At 54.5% G+C, this 19,868-nt stretch overlaps 1 long non-coding RNA gene across 2 annotated transcripts in view; it reads right to left on the bottom strand.

Moving 5' to 3' along the window:
- Positions 1 to 1,773: 1,773 nt before the first annotated feature.
- LOC146006974 (uncharacterized) overlaps positions 1,774 to 19,868 on the bottom strand; it is a 440,234-nt gene continuing 422,139 nt past the window's right edge. The window contains exons 4-5 of one of the 2 annotated variants that reach the window (XR_014444153.1): positions 7,591 to 7,754; positions 1,774 to 2,193 (exon numbers count right to left, since the gene is read on the bottom strand). This is a non-coding gene — a long non-coding RNA (uncharacterized LOC146006974). The remainder of the gene's footprint in view (positions 2,194 to 7,590; positions 7,755 to 19,868) is intronic. The other variant, XR_014444154.1, reaches the window with a different exon arrangement.

Here is a 19,868-nt window from a genome sequence, read left to right on the forward strand (position 1 = left end):
AAGGAGGGCAATGTACACATGGGATACACATAGGGGGGGCACAGCTTATGCACAAGGGGCACTGGGGGGCACAGCGTGCACACGGGGGCACTGGGGGGGACAGCGTACACACGGGGGCACTGGGGGGACTGCGTACACACGGGGGGCACTGGAGGTGTAAAGCGTACACACAGCGTACACATGGGGGGGCACTGGGGGTACAGCGTACACACGAGGCACTGGGGGGGACAGCATACACACGGGGGGCACTGGGGGGGACAGCGCACACACGGGGGCACTGGGGGGGGGACAGCGTACACACGGGGGGCACTGGGGGGGACAGCGTACACAAATGGGGGGGCACTGGGGGGGACAGCGTACACAAATGGGGGGGCACACGTACACATGGGGGCACTGGGGGGGACAACAGCATACACACGGGGCACTGGGGGGGACAGCGTACACATGGGGGGCACTGTGGGGGAACAGTGTACACATGGGGGGCACTGTGGGGGGATAGCGCACACATGGGGGGCACTGTGGGGGGACAGCGTACACACGGGGGCACTGTGGGGGGACAGCGTACACACGTGGGGCACTGGGGGGGCAGCGTACACACGTGGGGCACTGGGGGGGGCAGCGTACACACGTGGGGCACTGGGGGGGCAGCGTACACACGTGGGGCATGGGGGGGCAGCGTACACACGGGGGCACTGGGGGGGACAGCGTACACACGGAGGCACTGGGGGGGACAGCGTACACACGGGGGCACTGGGGGGACAGCGTACACACGGGGGCACTGGGGGGGGACAGCGTACACACGGGGGGCACAGCGTACACATGGGGGGGCACTGGGGGGGACAGCATACACACGGGGGCACTTGGTGGGACAGCGCACACACGGGGCACTGGGGGGGACAGCGTACACACGGGGGGCACAGCGTACACAAATGGGGGGCACTGGGGGGGACAGCGTACACAAATGGGGGGGCACACGTATGGGGGCACTGGGGGGACAACAGCATACACACGGGGCACTGGGGGGGACAGCGTACACATGGGGGGCACTGTGGGGGGACAGCGTACACATGGGGGGCACTGTGGGGGGACAGCGTACACATGGGGGGCAAGCGTACACATGGGGGGCACTGTGGGGGGACAGCGTACACACGTGGGGCACTGGGGGGGCAGCGTACACACGTGGGGCACTGGGGGGGACAGCGTACACCACGAGGGCACTGGGGGGACAGCGTACACACGAGGGCACTGGGGGGGACAGCGTACACACGAGGGCACTGGGGGGGACAGCGTACACACGAGGGCACTGGAGGGGACAGCGTACACACGAGGGCACTGGAGGGGACAGCGTACACACGGAGGGCACTGGAGGGGACAGCGTACACACGAGGGCACTGGGGGGACAGCGTACACATGGGGCACTGGGGGGGGACAGCGTACACACGGGGGGCACTGGGTACTGGTGGGGGCAGCGTACACACGGGGGCACTGGGGGGGCAGCGTACACACGGGACACTGGGGGGGACAGCATACACATGGGGGGCACTGTGGGGGGGACAGCATACACACAGGGGCACTGGGGGAAAAGACAGCGTACACACGGGGGGCACCGGGTACTGGTGGGGGCAGCATACACACGGGGGCACTGGGGGGGCAGCGTACACACGGGACACTGGGGGGGACAGCATACACATGGGGGGCACTGTGGGGGGACAGCATACACACCGGGGCACTGGGGAAAGACAGCGTACACACGGGGCACTGGGGTGGGGGGGACAGCGTACACACGGGGACACTGGGACGGGACAGCATACACACAGGGGGCACTGGGGGGGCAGCGGGCATTGGGGGGGCAGCGTACACACGGCGGGCACTGGGGGGGCAGCGTACACACGGCGGGCACTGAGGGGGCAGGGTACATGCAGGGACAGTGGGGGGGACAGGGTATGCACAGGTATAGTGGTGTGGGGGACAGGGTACACACAGGGATAGTGGGGATGGGGGACAGGGCACACACAGGGATAGTGGGGGGATGGATTTACCTGGGTGCAGCTGTTCCACTGATGGCCCGGGTGGCTGCTTTCTGTCTTCCGGGAGGCGGAGGCAACTCAAGGCCGGAGCTTCACCAGATTGTTAGGCCGCAGGCTGTGGAAGCGCCTGAACCTGGTCCCGGCGGCAGCATGGGGAGGACAGAGTCTGGGCAGGAAATATAATAATAATATTAACAATAATAATAAAGGGCTCAGCTTTAGGAGCTGCAGGCGGGCGGCCAGGCAAGCACGTCCCCGGCCTGGATGGTAGGGGATGTAAGATGCCGGGGATAGGAGCTGCTGGCTGGCGGGCGGGCGGCCATGTCCCCTGGCTGGATGGTAGAGAATGTAGGATGCCAGGGGGACAGCGTACACACACACGGGAAGCACTGGGGGGGGGGGGGGGGCAGCGTACACATACGGGGGAGCAGCGTACATATACGGGGGGCACTGAGGGGACAGCGTACACACACGGGGGCACTGGGGGGCGGAACAGCGTACACATGGGTGGCACGGGGGGGCAGCATACACACAGGGGGCACAGCGTAGACACATGGGGGCACTGGGCGAGGGACAGCATAATCACACAGGGGCAACAGCATACACACGGAGACACTGGGGGGGGGGACAGTGTACACATGGTGGGTAACTAGGCGGGACAGCGATCACACAGGGGGCACTGGGGGGAGAAATTGTACACACGGGGGCACAGCGTACACACGGGGGGCACTGGGGGGACAGCGTACACACGGGGGGCACTGGGGGGCTGCATGCACACGGGGGGCACTGGGGGAACAGCGTATACACGGGGGGCACTGGGGGAGGCAGCGTACACACGGGGGCACAGCGTACACTCGGGGGCACTGGGGGGCAGCATACACACGGGGGGCAGCATACACACAGGGGGGCACTGGGGGGAGACAGCGTACACATGGGGCACAGAGTACACACGGGGGCACTGGGGGGACAGAGTACACACAGGGGCACTGGGGGGGTCAGCATACACACGGGGGGCACTGGGGGAGGGGGGCTGCGTACACACGGGGGTAATGGGGGACAGCGTACACATGGGGGGGCACTGGGGGACAGCGTACACATGGGGGGCACTGGGGGACAGCGTACACACGGGGGGGACAGCGTAAACATGGGGGGCACTAGGGGGGACAGCGTACACACGGGGGGGGGGGGCACAGCATACACGGGGCACTGTGGGGGACGACAGCGTACATATGGGGGCACCGGTGGGGGACACAGCATATACACGGGGGGGGGGCACAGCGTACACACGGGGGGGCACTGGAGGGGGGACAGCGTACACACGGGGGGCACTGGAAGGGGGACAGCGTACACACGGGGGGCACTGGGAGGGGGACAGCGTACACACAGGGGGCACTGGGAGGGGGACAGCGTACACACTGGTGGGGAGACAGCATACACACACACAGGGGCAACAGCATACACACGGGGGGCACTGGGGGGAGACAGCGTACACACGGGGGGCATAGGGTAAACACGGGTGCACTGGGGGAGGACAGAGTACACACACACGGGAAGCACTGGGGGGGACAGCGTACACGCGGGGGCACTGGGGGGCACTGGGGGGGACAGCGTACACGCGGGGGCACTGGGGGGGACAGCGTACACGCGGGGGCACTGGGGGGGACAGCGTACACGCGGGGGCACTGGGGGGGGACAGCGTACACGTGGGGGGACAGCGTACACGCGGGGGGCACTGGGGGGGACAGCGTACACGCGGGGGGCACTGGGGGGGACAGCGTACACGCGGGGGGCACTGGGGGGGACAGCGTACACGCGGGGGGCACTGGGGGGGACAGCGTACACGCGGGGGGCACTGGGGGGGACAGCGTACACGCGGGGGGCACTGGGGGGGACAGCGTACACGCGGGGGGCACTGGGGGGGGCAGCGTACACGCGGGGGGCACTGGGGGGGGACAGCGTACACGCGGGTGGCACTGGGGGGGACAGCGTACACGCGGGGGCACTGGGGGGGACAGCGTACACGCGGGGGCACTGGGGGGGGACAGCGTACACGCGGGGGCACTGGGGGGGGGGATAGCGTACACGCGGGGGCACTGGGGGGGGGACAGCGTACACGCGGGGGCACTGGGGGGGGACAGCGTACACGCGGGGGCACTGGGGGGGACAGCGTACACGCGGGGGCACTGGGGGGGGACAGCGCACACGCGGGGGCACTGGGGGGGGACAGCGCACACGCGGGGGCACTGGGGGGGGACAGCGCACACGCGGGGGCACTGGGGGGGACAGCGCACACGCGGGGGCACTGGGGGGGGCAGCGTTCACATGGGGGGGCACTGGTGGGGACAGCGTACACACGGGTGCACTGGGGGGGGGCAGTGTACACACGGGGGCACTGGGGGGACAGGGTACATACAGGGACAGTGGGGGGACAGGGCACACACAGGGATAGTGGGGTGGGGGTCAGGACACACAGGGATAGTGGGGTGGGGGACAGGGTAAACACAGGGACAGTGGGGGGACGGATTTACCTGGGTGCAGCTGCAGTACAGTGGTGGACAGAGTACACATGGGGGGCACTGGGAGGGGGACAGCGTACAAACGGCGGGCACTGGGGGGGACAGCATACACACAGCGGGCACTGGGGGGGGTGACAGGGTACATACAGGGACATCGGGACACAGCGTACACATGGGGGGCACTGAAGGGGACAGCGTACACACGGGGGACACAGCGTACACATGGGGGGGAACTGGGGGGACAGCGTACACACGGGGGCACTGGGGGGGACAGCGAACACACGGGGGGGCACTGGGGGGACAGCGTACACACGGGGGGAACTGGGGGGGACAGCGTACACAAATGGGGGGGCACAGCGTACACATGGGGCACTGGGGGGACAACAGCATACACATGGGGGCACTGGGGGGGGACAGCATACACACGGGGGCACTGGGGGGGGCAGCGTTCACATGGGGGGGCACTGGTGGGGACAGCGTACACACGGGTGCACTGGGGGGGGGGCAGTGTACACACGGGGGCACTGGGGGGACAGGGTACATACAGGGACAGTGGGGGGACAGGGCACACACAGGGATAGTGGGGTGGGGGTCAGGACACACAGGGATAGTGGGGTGGGGGACAGGGTAAACACAGGGACAGTGGGGGGACGGATTTACCTGGGTGCAGCTGCAGTACAGTGGTGGACAGAGTACACATGGGGGGCACTGGGAGGGGGACAGCGTACAAACGGCGGGCACTGGGGGGGACAGCATACACACAGCGGGCACTGGGGGGGGTGACAGGGTACATACAGGGACATCGGGACACAGCGTACACATGGGGGGCACTGAAGGGGACAGCGTACACACGGGGGACACAGCGTACACATGGGGGGGAACTGGGGGGACAGCGTACACACGGGGGCACTGGGGGGGACAGCGAACACACGGGGGGGCACTGGGGGGACAGCGTACACACGGGGGGAACTGGGGGGGACAGCGTACACAAATGGGGGGGCACAGCGTACACATGGGGCACTGGGGGGACAACAGCATACACATGGGGGCACTGGGGGGGGACAGCATACACACGGGGGGCACTGTGGGGGGACAGCATACACACGGGGGCAATGGGGGGACAGCGTAAACATGGGGGGCACTAGGGGGGACAGCGTACACACGGGGGGCACTGGGGGGACAGCGTACACAAATGGGGGTGCACAGCATACACGACAGTGGGGGACGACAGCCTACATATGGGGGCACCGGTGGGGTACACAGCGTATACACGGGGGGGGGCACAGCGTACACACGGTGGGCACTGGAGGGGGACAACGTACACACGGGGGGCACTGGGAGGGGGACAGCGTACACACGGGGGGCACTGGGAGGGGGACAGCGTACACACGGGGGGCACTGGGAGGGGGACAGCGTACACACGGGGGACACTGGGGGGGCAGCGTACACACTGGTGGGGAGACAGCATACACACACAGGGGCAACAGCATACACGCGGGGGGCACTGGGGGGACAGTGTACACGGGGGGGGCACTGGGGGGAGACAGCGTACACACGGGGGTCACTGGGGGGAGACAGCGTACACACGGGGGGCACAGGGTAAACACGGGGGCACTGGGGGAGGACAGCGTACACACACACGGGAAGCACTGGGGGGGACAGCATACACGCGGGGGCACTGGGGGGACAGCGTACACGCGGGGGCACTGGGGGGGGGACAGCGTACACGTGGGGGCACTGGGGGGGACAGCGTACACGCGGGGGCACTGGGGGGGGACAGCGTACACCCGGGGGCACTGGGGGGGCAGAGTTCACATGGGGGGGCACTGGTGGGGACAGCGTACACACGGGTGCACTGGGGGGGGGGCAGTGTACACACGGGGGCACTGGGGGGGACAGCGAACACACGGGGGGGCACTGGGGGGACAGCGTACACACGGGGGGGCACTGGGGGGGTGACAGGGTACATACAGGCACTGGGGGGGGAAGCATACAAACGGCGGGCAGTGGGGGGAACAGCATACACACGGCGGGCACTGGGGGGGGTGACAGGGTACATACAGGGACATCGGGACACAGCGTACACACGGGGGGCACTGAAGGGGACAGCGTACACACGGGGGGGCACTGGGGGGACGGCGTACACACGGGTAGCACTGGGGGGGACAGCGTACACAAATGGGGGGGCACAGCGTACACACGGGGCACTGGGGGGACAACAGCATACACATGGGGGCACTGGGGGGGACAGCATACACGGGGGGGGGCACTGTGGGGGGACAGCATACACACGGGGGCAATGGGGAGGGGCAGCATACAATTGGTGGGCACTGGGGGGGGGGGACAGCGTACACACGGCAGGCACTGGGGGGGAACAGGGTACATACAGGGACAGGGGGGACAGTGTACACACGGGGGGCACTGAAGGGGACAGCGTACACACGGGGGGCACAGCGTACACATGGGGGGGCACTGGGGGACAGCGTACACACGGCGGCACTGGGGGGGCAGCGTACACACAGGGGGGACTGGGGGGGACAGCATACACACGGGGGGCACAGCGTAGACAAATGGGGGGGCACAGCATACACACGGGGGCACTGGGGGGACAACAGCATACACACGGGGCACTGGGGGGGACAGCGTACACATAGGGACACTGGGGGGGCAGCGTACACATGGGGGCACTGGGGGGGCAGCGTACACACGGGGGCACTGGGGTGGGGGGGACAACGTACACACCGCGACACGGGGGGGGGGGGACAGCATACACACAGGGGGCTCTGGGCACTGTAGGGGGGCAGCATACACACGGGGGCACTGGGGGGCAGCGGGCACTGGGGGGGCAGCGTACACACGGCGGGCACTGGGGGGGCAGCGTACACACGGCGGGCACTGGGGGGGCAGGGTACATGCAGGGACAGTGGGGGGGACAGGGTATGCACAGGGATTCTGGTGTGGGGGACAGTTGGGGGGACAGGGTACACACAGGTATGGTGTTGATGGGGGACAGGGTACACACAGGGACAGTGGGTGGATGGATTTACCTGGGTGCAGCTGCTCCTCTGATGGCCCGGGTGGCTGCTTTCTGTCTTCCGGGTGGCGGAGGCAACTCAAGGCCGGTGCTTCACCAGATTGTTAGGCCGCAGGCTGTGGAAGAGCCTTATCCTGGTCCCGACGAGTCCCGGCGGCAGCATGGGGAGGACAGAGTCTGTGCAGGAAATATAATAACAATAACAATGCGTACACACGGGGGACAGCGTACACATGGGGGCGGGACAGCGTACACACGGGGGGCACAGCGTACACACGGGGGGGAGCACAGCGTACACACGGGGTGGGAAGCACATCGTACACACGGGGGGAAGCACAGCGTACACACGGGGGGAAGCACAGCGTACACACGGGGGAGCACAGCGTACATACGGGGAGCATAGCGTACACACGGGGGAGCACAGCGTACATACAGGGGAGCACAGCGTACATACGGGGAGCATAGCGTACACACGGGGGAGCACAGCGTACATACGGGGAGCATAGCGTACACACGGGGGAGCACAGCGTACATACGGGGAGCACAGCGTACACACGGGGGCACTGGGGGGGCAGCGTACACACGGGGGGCACTGGGGGTGGGACAGCGTACACACGGGGGGCACTGGGGGTGGGACAGCGTACACACGGGGGGAGCACAGCGTACACACGGGGGGAGCACAGCGTACATACGGGGGGCACTGGGGGGGCAGCGTACACAAGGGGGGCACAGCGTACACATGGGGGGCACTGGGGAGGACAGCGTACACATGGGGGGCACTGGGGAGGACAGCGTACACACGGGGGGCACTGGGGAGGACTGGGTACACACGAAGGGGCACTGGGGGGACAGCGTACACATGGGGGCACTGGGGGGTGGCAGCGTACACATGGGGGCACTGGGGGGGGCAGAGTACCATCAATGGAACAGCAAAACAATGTTTTGCTTTTTTTTTTTTCATAGTGCCAGGACACTGAGCTTAGCTCCGCCCCTGACACCCATGAAGCTTCGCCTCCGTGTTTTGATTGGCCCACATGCCAATCAAACACAATGGATGACCATCGATATGTAAAAATATCGATGGTCATCCATTGCATAGTTTAGGACTTTTGATGGTCAGTTGCAGAATTGCCATCGATGGCAACCATCGATGGCAATGGCAATGATGGCCATCCCAACCCCCACAGCGTCAAAATGGGGGCGTTGTCTTGCAGGCAGACGTGAATATAGGGCACGCCCCCTTTCAGGTAGCCACGTCCCCTATTTTACGGCCTGTGTCCCTCTTCTAAGGACTTAAAAGTTGGGAGGTATGTATGGATCTCTGTATGTACGCTCTCCCTGTCCTGTCACCCTGCAGCTGAAAGCACACAGCCGCTCTCTGCTGCAGGGTGACAGGACAGGGAGAGTGGACATACAGAGATCTACTACGGCAGACACTCAGAATGGGGTGGGGTGGGGCAGGCACTCACCGTGGGGTGGGGTGGGGTGGCCACAAGAGGACTTGCTACATACACCGGGTGCTTCTGGAGGCAGCAGCAGCTGCTGGCTAGATTAATACAACAATTGAACAATACGCTGTGAGTGTCTGCACTGAAGATCTCTGTATGTACGCTCTCCCTGTCCTGTCACCCTGCAGCTGAAATCACACTGTCACTCTCTGCTGCAGGGTGACAGGACAGGGAGAGCATACATACAGAGATAGTTTAGTATTAATAACGAGGCGTGCACACTGAGGCTGCAGCGCATGGATGTCAGCAGCAGGACAGACAGCCACACTCCCCCTCGCTCCCAGCGCCCCCCACTCACTCACTCACCCCATGAATAAGCTGCCAGCGCCCCCCACTCACTCTCCCCCCACCCAGTACCTCAACGCTGGCCAGGCAGATGTTTATGGAGGGGACCTGCAGGAGGCTCTGGCCGCAGCACTTCACACTAGCTTCACCGTCGGCCATCTTGGTACACTGAAGTGAAGCCAATCTGAGGACTCCCCCTAGTGGCGGGACTGCGCATGCGCAACAAGTTGGAGCTCCTATCTCTATAATGGGGCATGTTTCACTAAATTATAAAAAAACTGTACCTATCTGAAAATCCTCAACCCCAAAAGGCACTCCACTGGGACAATATCTACCTAATAAAACAAACCCCAAGTCTCAATTGTTCCCCTACCCCGAGTTATGCCTTCCCAAAAAAACCCTCATAGACTAACATGGGTGACAAAGTGTCATTTCTCAAGTGTCAGAAAAAAACTGACAGTTGGAAGTTTAGATCGCTCCCAATTGGTCATTTTTTAATATTTCGACCTGAAATTTGGCACGCAGCACCGGTTGACGATTCTACGCGTACATGCCAAATTTTAGCTCAGTACGCCCAGTCACTTTTGAGGTGCAGTCCCTCAAACACCATGCCCCCATCCGAAAAGTTCCCTATGGGAAAAATCCGTTCGTTGGATTCAGCCTTAATATAAGGGCACTACCGTGCCCTTATAATATAGACTTGTAATAGGCCGGGCACAGCTTCCCTTATCGGTTGCTGGTCGGGTGCAGGTGTCGATGGGGTATGTAGACTTTTTCGGTGGACACAGCACTCCAGACTTGTAGATATTCAAAAAACAGGTTTATTGAAGATGGCAACGTTTCAATGCATACGCATTTTCGTCAGGCTCAGAGGATGCTCACATTTAGTATGGGATAACTTTGTTGTACAACATGGGGCATATGCACCCTCCACTGGTACATCTGACAATGCTGGATAGGGACTGTGCAAGTTGCACTTACTGTACCATTGATATAATATATTAGATTTTTCTGTTCACGGCAATGGACGCACAAGTGTGTGAGATGCTTGCCCGTTCCCATCTTGGTAAAAGGGGGGTTTCCAAATGTAATAAATAAACTCCCACTCTGCAGCACATTGGAGTAAGTACAGGAGTCTGGGGGAGCGGTAACAGCCCTGAAAATTGGTCTTTTTATACACTGGATTCTGTATGGAATATATTATTAATATTTACATTATTAATTAAAGTAATTTTCAAAGAGGAGGGGGGTTTCCAGGCAACCAGAACCCCCACCCCCCCTGCGTTTGCCTATGTGGTGGACGCACTAAATGCATGCATACCCCCTTCTTGCAGAAGGGCTTCTGTAAAGCAATCTCTGATTGATGGGTAACGTATGAGCAGGTGGCAAGTATATTTTGAGCAACCAAGATCCTCAGATTTCTATAGTAAACAAAATTCTATTGGTTTCTATATTATTGTAGCTTTGAAAAACTGCAATGTTGTTTGCGTGTCACTAAGTGCCATTGTCATTTTATAAGGTACATGCTCCAGCACACTGCCGAGAAAGAGCAGTGCATTGGTTTAATATTACAGTATATCAACCACTGCTATCGTTCTTTTCAGCTTCAAAGACAGTCATTTTAAAATTTAATCAGCAACTTTATCATTGCCTGCAGGCAAAAGGTACCGGTGCAAAAGTGTCTGCCGCAGAGTCCAGCCTGTGATAGAATTGTACTTCAATCTCTTTTCAGCCTTTTCATTTTATCTTGATTTTGAAGAGAAAAAAAAAAGAAAAAGTTAGTTGAAAACCATTTTAATTTTCCTGAGTTGTAAATCTCCCGGGACTCTTCCCTGAAAACCTGAACTCCGATGTCCTCTTCAGCAAGTTTACGTCTTATTAAAACTGAGCTCACCAAAAGATAGGTTGTTGCATTTCTTTTAGAGTTATGATCTCTATTTTAAGCAATGACCAGCGAAGTTCAAAGACATTTCTGTTCCCGAGAACAACTTTATTTTCACATAACTTCACGAGCATTGTCTAAAATCTCTGGCATACCTCGGGAATGTTAGCAAGAGCAAACAAATTGCTGAGTATTTTAAAAATATATTCCCAAAATGTGTAAAATGGTCGTTTGGATAAATTGGTTAAATCAAATGGATATAGCAAATTTGTATTAAGATCCTTACATTAACAGATTTTCATTCCATGCAGCAAGATTAGACAGATAATCTTATAGTGTGTATCGGTGCTTTTTTTCTCCTGGAAAAATTGGTCTGGGGGGTGGATGGATTAAATAAATATATAAATACTCCTGCTGGTGCCTCTTGAAAAATAGCATTGATGTGACAAATTGAACAAACTGACGACACTGGCAGGCGCCGGAGGAGCGCCCTGGCAGGGAAGGGGTGCCCGGCCGCCGGACAGCGTAGCGCCTGGTTTCTCAGCAACAAGAGACGCTAGCTGTCTCCAAGCCAGGACGCAACCTCCAGCGGAAGCCGTCGGGGGTTGCCCGGCAATGGAGGATGCCGGGGACAGGCGGCGGAAGCGTTTCTCCCCGCTCTGGCATTGCTGGGCAGCATACAGGATGCTGGGCAGTGTACAGGACGCTGTCCAGCGCATGCTATCCCAGCTGGGATCAATTAGGGGGAGCAGTTCATTGGCTACACTCCCTTTTTAAGGGAGTCAGCCCAGCCAGACCCCGCCGGTGATAGCTTCCGTTTTTCTGTCATCTGCCTGATCCCATCTGCTCCAGTTTTGTTCCTGTCTGCTGCTGCGTGGAGACCACCTTGGCTGCCAGCCTGTTCCTGGTGCTGTAAGTTCCCCTGTTGGGAACCTAGTTCTTTGCCTCTTGCAAGTTGCCCTCCTGGGCATTTTCATCTTTGTTTATTTACCCTCCATTCTGGTATTTACAGGGTTATTCCAGCAGTTGCTAGGTTTTCGGTTTTCCCCATTGCCGGTAGGGGTTTTCTGCAGTGTTCTGTGTTCGTGCGTTTCGTTTCGTTGTGTGCTTTTGGTGTGGTGTATTTTTATTGTGTATGCGACGCGTTCGCAGTGGGTGGTGACTAGGTCGCTGGCGCTAATAGCCGCGTTAGTAACGGCAAGTTGCCTTTTTCCTTAATTTCAGTTAGGGTCCTTCAGCTAGATTGTCCTTTTGGCTGTACCCTGAGGGGGTCCCCGGTTCCTTGTCCTTACATAACACCTGGCTGCACCAGAGCTAGGGCAGGCTTAACTCGCCCTCCCAAACGTGGCGGCTACAGGCAAAGCCTAGTTCTTGCAGGAACCGGTCACCCAACTCTGGGCGTAAACAGAGGTAGCATAGGATTCTGCCGTGGCTGTCCTGAACAGCAATCCCGGCTACGGGTGTATACCCGAAACCTAACAGACACATTACATTTCAGGAGAAGAAAAAACGGATATGTAAGTCTCTTATGTTCTGGATAATATGCATGCTCATGAGTCCATCATCAGGCAAACACTAATACCCCATTCACACCCCAGATATAACACGGTATATTGACTATTTTTAAGCATTTCAAACCAGCTCTAGCTGCAGTATGAAAGCGCCACTGTGAATTTACTGGGTACAAAATCCCGGTATTTGAAAACGGGTTGAAAGAAGGATCCTACATGGTTCTGAGCCATTTCATTGTGCAGTGTGAAAGGCTCAGAACCGTTCTTTACAACACATGACTGTGCCACAGTAGGTTATAGGGTGTCACCGGGCATAAACAGGAAATAACTGGAAGAATCACATGCAGAGTGGAGAAGCATTTTTTATTAAAAGTACAGTACAGTACAGTAGAGGAGTGCATTTTAACATAGCTAATTGGAGCGATCATCTCCTCTGATCCTGAGTTGCTCAGGATCAAAGGAGATGTAGAAATGTCCAGACAAATTACAGGGACAGCGAAAGATGCAATCATATACAAGAATGCAAAGATGCTTGCAGCCTCTGGGTTCCAGCGTACAAAACAACAGATTATTAATAAATTGAAGGCCCTTAAAGAGAACTTTAATAAGGTCCATGACCATGACAGGAACAGGAGTGGAGCTGCCCATATGGAGTGGCAGTATTATGAGCAGTGTTCCACCGTTTTTGGCCACACATCTTTGCCACTCCGGTGAACTTATCCTCAAACATAGCAGTGGCTGAAACAAGGCAGTTAACAGAGGAAGAAACAAGCCAGGCCAGTGCTGCTGAATCCTTGTGAGTTCAATATCCAGTGCCACTATCCCAGTCCCCACCATCGTCAGCCTTGATGAGGCTACGCAACAGACGCAAACCATAGTGCCTGAGGCAAGTGATGATGAAGGCATCATAAATACACCCAATGTGGCAGCTGAAGACAGAAATGCAGCCCTTATGTGGAAACAGTAAGTACAACACTCCAAAAGACACAAATAATTAACATAAAGTACTAACGTAAATTAACTATTAACTACTAATGTAAACTAACTACTAATGTAAACTACAATATCAAGTCTAAACATTAACTAAATTAATTAAACAATCTAATTTACACATAACTATATGAAATATTAACAGTAACGTTTAATATATGACAACTATAAATGAAAAATCTTGCAGAGGCCACAAACACGTTTGCAAACAGTGCTGCTTTGTATTCTTGACAAGTAAAGCCTAAATGCTGGCCTTGCGGCAGACAAATAAATCGGTGTTATAGATTGTCGACCAAAGCTCGGGCCACTTCATGAACTATGTTACAAACAGTAGCTATCCCGAATCCAAATAGACAAGAAACTGTCTGATATTCGTCAGGAGTGACGTACCACCACAAAGCAATCGCTAGCCACCTGCTTGGCTCTATTGGTCGATGGAAGTTTGTGTTTTGTCTACTGAGTGCTGGGGTCATTAGATCCAAAAGGTAACAGAATGTCTCACGTTACATTCTAAAGTGAAAGTTCATCACACTTTGCATAAATACTTCACCATTGTGACGTTCTCTGGCCCACAATCTTTGCTGAGAGATTTAAGCCGATTATGGTGTTCAGATATAAAAGACCTCCTCCGGCACAGGTCCTCCCAGTCTCTGTCAAATACTGCAGTCTCCTCCTCCTCCTAAAACAGCAGATTAGCAATAATGTGAGAAGCTCAAATATCCTTTCACATGCTGAAACCAGAAGCAGTACAGCTGAAACGATCACAAACATGATTGCTGCACTGATCAGAGCACTCCACAGACCCTCCTTTATGGTGGGAAAACATCATACTGTATGTGTGAGACAGAAAAGTCCATTTAAAATGACATTATACTGTTTTCCATAGGTGAAACGCATTCAGTGTGAAAGGCACCAACCCTGTAATGAACCGGTAATATACCGGTTCCGACATGCGATGTGAAAGGGATTTAGCTTGCTCAGACCCATGTAAGAAACATTTTCAAATACCGGTTCAGAGCAGGGCTTGCGATGTGAAAGCAGTATAAGTAAGAAAAGTGTGCATGGGAGGATCGCAAGGTAAAAACCACTGCTCTTCAAGGATTTGCTAAAGGCCACCTGGGTGACTAAAAAGTAAAAACTATTGGAATAATTTTCAATTGACAGCATAGTCTAATAATATGTTTGAAAAAAGAAACCCACTGCATTTCAACTATACTGTAGATGGTAGATGTGCATGGATGTGCTTGTTTTTGCCAAAACCACCCACAGCAGTGCACTTACTAAGATTAGAGATGGGATGTTGCTATGGGCAACCAATCAGATTCTATCTGTTATCTTCCAGAAGGTGTAAATAAATAAGTAGATTCTGATTTTCAATAGAACGCCAAGCTTAGTAAAAAAACAAACAAACAAAAAAAAACCCTTAAGTGTTTTATTTGTGTTTTCCAGTTTTAGAAAAAACAGCCTCAAGTGTTTTGGTTTTTGCATATGGATTGAAAACGCCCCATAAAAACAACTAAAATCATCTAATTTGATACTGTTTTTGTTCATACAGTATCATTAACCTCCTTAACATTAACTTAGTACTTAATAAGGAGGTTAATGATGAAGGTATCTGTGGTGGAGGCTGCATGTACTGGGATGTACTGGGATATACTGATAGCTGGGAGAATTTAATATTTCACATTTTTCCCAAATACTTTACATAAACTTGCTGTAAATAATATAACAGGAAGGAGGTTAACATCGCAAACTAAACCAAACCACTCATCTGTAATTAAAACTTCAGAAAATCATCCAACTGTGGAACATTGTCATGGCAATATTATACTTGAGGCTTTATGGCTGCCATGGAACCAAAGATAGCTTACAGAGGCCCTTATTCTGATCTCGGCGGTACGGCCCGCGTGCGGCCGTACCGCCGATGTTTTCACTCTGCACATGCGCAGAGGTCACTCTGCGCATGTGCAGGGGAAATCGCCGCACAAAAAATGTATACGCCGCAAAGGGGGCGTATAGGGGCGTGAGGGGCTTAATAGCCTCATTACCCTATGCATACGCCCAGCGTTTCATGGGCGTTCCCATGCAAACGCGGGGCGTATGCATGGTAATGAGGCTATGACGCCAGTGATGGGGGCGGCAAGCTGACATCGCCGGATGTCAGCTCTCCGCCCCCATACAAGCTTTCACACGGACGATTGTCCGTGTGGTCTAAGCTTGCGTGAGCTGGTGGAGCGTGCGGCCCTGCCTTCGATGGTCGCCGACCATCGAATGCAGGGGGCAGCTCCCACCATGGTGGAGGCGTACGCCCCACCATTTTCATGCGAATCGCCAGCCGTCCGCATACGGACGGCCGTGGCGATCCGTATTGTAGGCGGGGATTGGTTTGTGCGGCCGGAGCAACGTATGCTGCTCCGGCCGCACAGATCAGAATAAGGGCCAGAGAGCGGGATGTACTAAGACGAAAATGCTGTAAAACCCCCATTTTACCACATTTTCATATGTGCTAATATCCGGCCGCTGCGTCATCGCAGGGCAGGGCATCGCTACTTTTGGGTGGCGATACCATATAGAATTCTATGGGATTCTATCACCGCCTGCTGCCCACAGTCTGCCGCAGACTTCTACCCCCTATCCCCATCCCCTGTGCTGTTCCTCCTCCCCCAGCAGCATGTCACAGCCAGGGATGTCCTTCCGGCTGCAGGGGGGAGGAGGAGACACTGGGTACCGCCGCAGAGCCCAGGAGGTGATATAGACCCCCCAGACACTACATCACAGGTATCGCGAGGGGCCTCCATCACAACACCACGATGCTAGTCGCATGTTAGTACATATGCGCTAGAGGCGGGGGCATGGCGAGGGGCGTCGATATATGTTAATACTCCCCGCCCTAAGACTGATAAAACTATTTATATAATTACGAATTGCAGCAGCAATTTCTGCAATAGTATGTCAGGGTTCTAAATCCCAATAGAACATTAATCTTGCAGCTAGACCAAGATCCGAAACACAGAAGTCAGTGTGTTTAAGGTCTAGGTGCAGGCAACGATGACATTTCTGTGATTTAGCCACTACATTTAAAAGGCATAGCTACAGTAGGTTAGTGATATATTATTGCCAATTTGAATCCAGCGGCTAAATTACAGGTGCATGCAAATTGCAAGCTATTTATCCTTTGCGTTAGAATGGCCAAGTAAAAGTCGAAACCTCCGTTCAAGAGAAACATGGCTGACACTGAAAAGGGTGCTCATGCGATAAATCTCACCAACATCCATTAGTTGAAATAGTTTTGTACAGAATGGAACAAAATTCCTCCAATCAATGTGTGAAATTGATCATCAAATACCCTAAACATTTGATGGAAGTTATTTCTGCCCAAGTGAATCACATCAGTTACTAACTCATAGAGATTCACATGTTTTTCAAAGTAATTTAATCTTAGATCATCTTGATTAATAAATTAATGAAAACAAGTAACCTTTTATGTTTTGGTTCATTTACATTTTTATATTTATTTTAATGATTACATTTATGCAAAAAATCAGAGAATTTTAAATATCCAAAAATATGTATTTTGTGCATTTTAAGGCATATGTAGGCGAGAACCGTGTCTATAACAGATACCGGTAACTTTAGTATTGTAATTTTACTTATATTAGTTTAATTTCTCTTAATCTAAAATGAACAGCAAACTTGACTTGCTTAATGTAAACAACAGGACTTTCAAGTTTCTTACACTGCAAGTATATTAATTTATGCTAAACTTTTCTGCATTTTTTGTGTGAATCTTGCCATCTGCTACAAAAACACTTGGGATTTATCCTCAAATGCAATCTTTTGCTGAAGACTAAAATTTTCTTTGCTCTGCAACCTTGTAAATATGTTAAATCTAGGTGTTCCCTATTGTGAAAAAATCTACACAGGGCTGCAACTAGGGGGGGCTAGGGGAATTCATGCCCTGGGTGTTGGATATGATAACCATATGTACATGCAAAGCAGGGTGGGAGAGGTGGTGGATAAAATAGCGGAGCCAACTTTCTCCCTTCCCCTTGGTGCCAAAAGTCCAAGTTTCAGCCTTGATCAATTAGGGCCTTGTGAGTTTTGGAGTCAATCCTATTCCCCGCAATGTTTTTGCAGGTGTGTGTAATTGCGGTGCTATGCTGCACTTACTGTATGATACCCATAGGGCAGTAAGCAAATAACTGGAAGTCAAGCGCAAAAAGGAGCTTTGAGTTGTTTGAGGTCGGGTGCTGTTGCTAGCATTTACATGCCTTGGAAGTGGCACTTTGCACTCTTCATACGAAAAAGAATGACTTCTGTTTTTCTTGTTGGTATATGAGTTATTGTCAGTGGCAAATATTATCTAGGCGATGCTCTTCCAGTAAAAATCTTCCAATGTCCATCACCCCAGTGAATCACCCCCACCCCACTGGGTGTGACAGCAGGGCCAGACTGGGACCAGAAATCGGCCCTGGCATTTTGAGCACACAGGCCCACCGGCAGGAGTCAGGACAGTTGTGCGGCGAAGGCGACCTGCAAAAAGGGGCGTGGTCTCATGGAAAGGAGCGTGGCATCAGAAAAAGGAGGCGTTACCCATTACACATTATGGAACACACGTAATGCCCATTACACATTATGGAACACACTGTAATGCCCATTACAGAATATTGCACAAATAAATATGCCCATAACACATTATGGAACACACCTTCTAATAATAGCCATGAAAGTGATTACTTAGTACCAGTGGGAACACACAGATATATATTGTTTGCCTCCCTCAGCAGAAGTCTCAGGGAGGAATGCTCTGCAGAAGTCATTCTACTGTGAGTGTCATCCTCTCCTTAGCCATTGGGAAGAAGCACTTACTGGAAGCTGGCCAGTGCTTCTTCCCAATGACAAAGGAGAGGATGACACTCAGTGGCAGGAGTCGGACTCAGGACAAGAGGAGCATAGGACACTCACCAGCACTCTCGCAGCAGGCAGCCCAGGACAGATCTGTGTGATGACTGCTCTGCTCTGTGCCCCACCGTACAGCTTCTCCCGCCCAATGTGGTTGCGTCGCGGTGAGAGCCGGCACTGCTACCCGCACGGCGGAGTACGCAGCTGCTTTGCAGCAAGGAGAGGAGGCACCGCCGGACAGGAGAGGCTCCATTCTCCACTTCTGCCGTCTGCCCCTGCTCCAGAATTTCCCTTCGGGCATGTGAGTGAGCTGCACGTTAGCAGCATGTACTATGAGACCTGGCACTGTCTATCCACATCACAGCGTGTGGTGAGCTTCTGATGTTATGAAGTTGCTGCATCCTGACCGGCCTCTCAGCTCTCCCCACACAGGATTCTCAGACTGGCGTGGGGCGGATCAGATGTGCGGCGGTTGTGTCATGAGGTCAATATGCAAATGACACGGCCGTCTGGCGCAGTGCAGAAAATCGGCCCACAAGGCCACTGGCCCTTCTGGCATTTGCCAGAGGTTCCAGATGGCCAGTCCAGCCCTGTGTGACAGTGAGTACTTATGAGAGCAAGGCAGGCCCAGCACAGAGGAGTAGACAGTAACAGTTCTGTTCCATTTGTAAACCTGCCCTGCACGACGAGGAGCTGGCTCTGCAGTTGCTCTCTACTGGAAATTTTGCATACTCTTCTCCCATAGAAATGAGGAAAATCACTGGCCACGATGTACTTCAAGGGGCTGCAGAATATGTAGCCCTAGAATTTTTTACTGCAGTTACTGTATATTAAAGTAAAACTACATTAGATATCAGAGTATATTAGATATCAGAGTATACTATTATAAATGCATTTTTTTTTTTATATTGGTTTAGTGTTCCAAAATAATTTCTAAATAATTTTATAAAAGAAAATATTAGAACAATAACCACTATGATAAAATAAAAGTATATATAACAGTACAGCTGATATTTAATTATGTCTAAAAGCAGTGCATAACATGCATGAGAAAATAAGTTAATTGACATGAGGTAACAAAGGGGAAATTTTATATAAATATCTTAATATTGAAAAAGAAAAAGTTCTTATCAATGAAGGATCTGATCAGATGGGGGCTTGTCCACATTTTGAACCTGGGGCCACTGGATACTTTTTTACACCACAACTGTCC

The sequence above is a fragment of the Crinia signifera genome, chromosome 6 (genome assembly GCF_055691185.1).
Source record: "Crinia signifera chromosome 6, ASM5569118v1, whole genome shotgun sequence".
Lineage (NCBI taxonomy): Eukaryota > Metazoa > Chordata > Amphibia > Anura > Myobatrachidae > Crinia > Crinia signifera.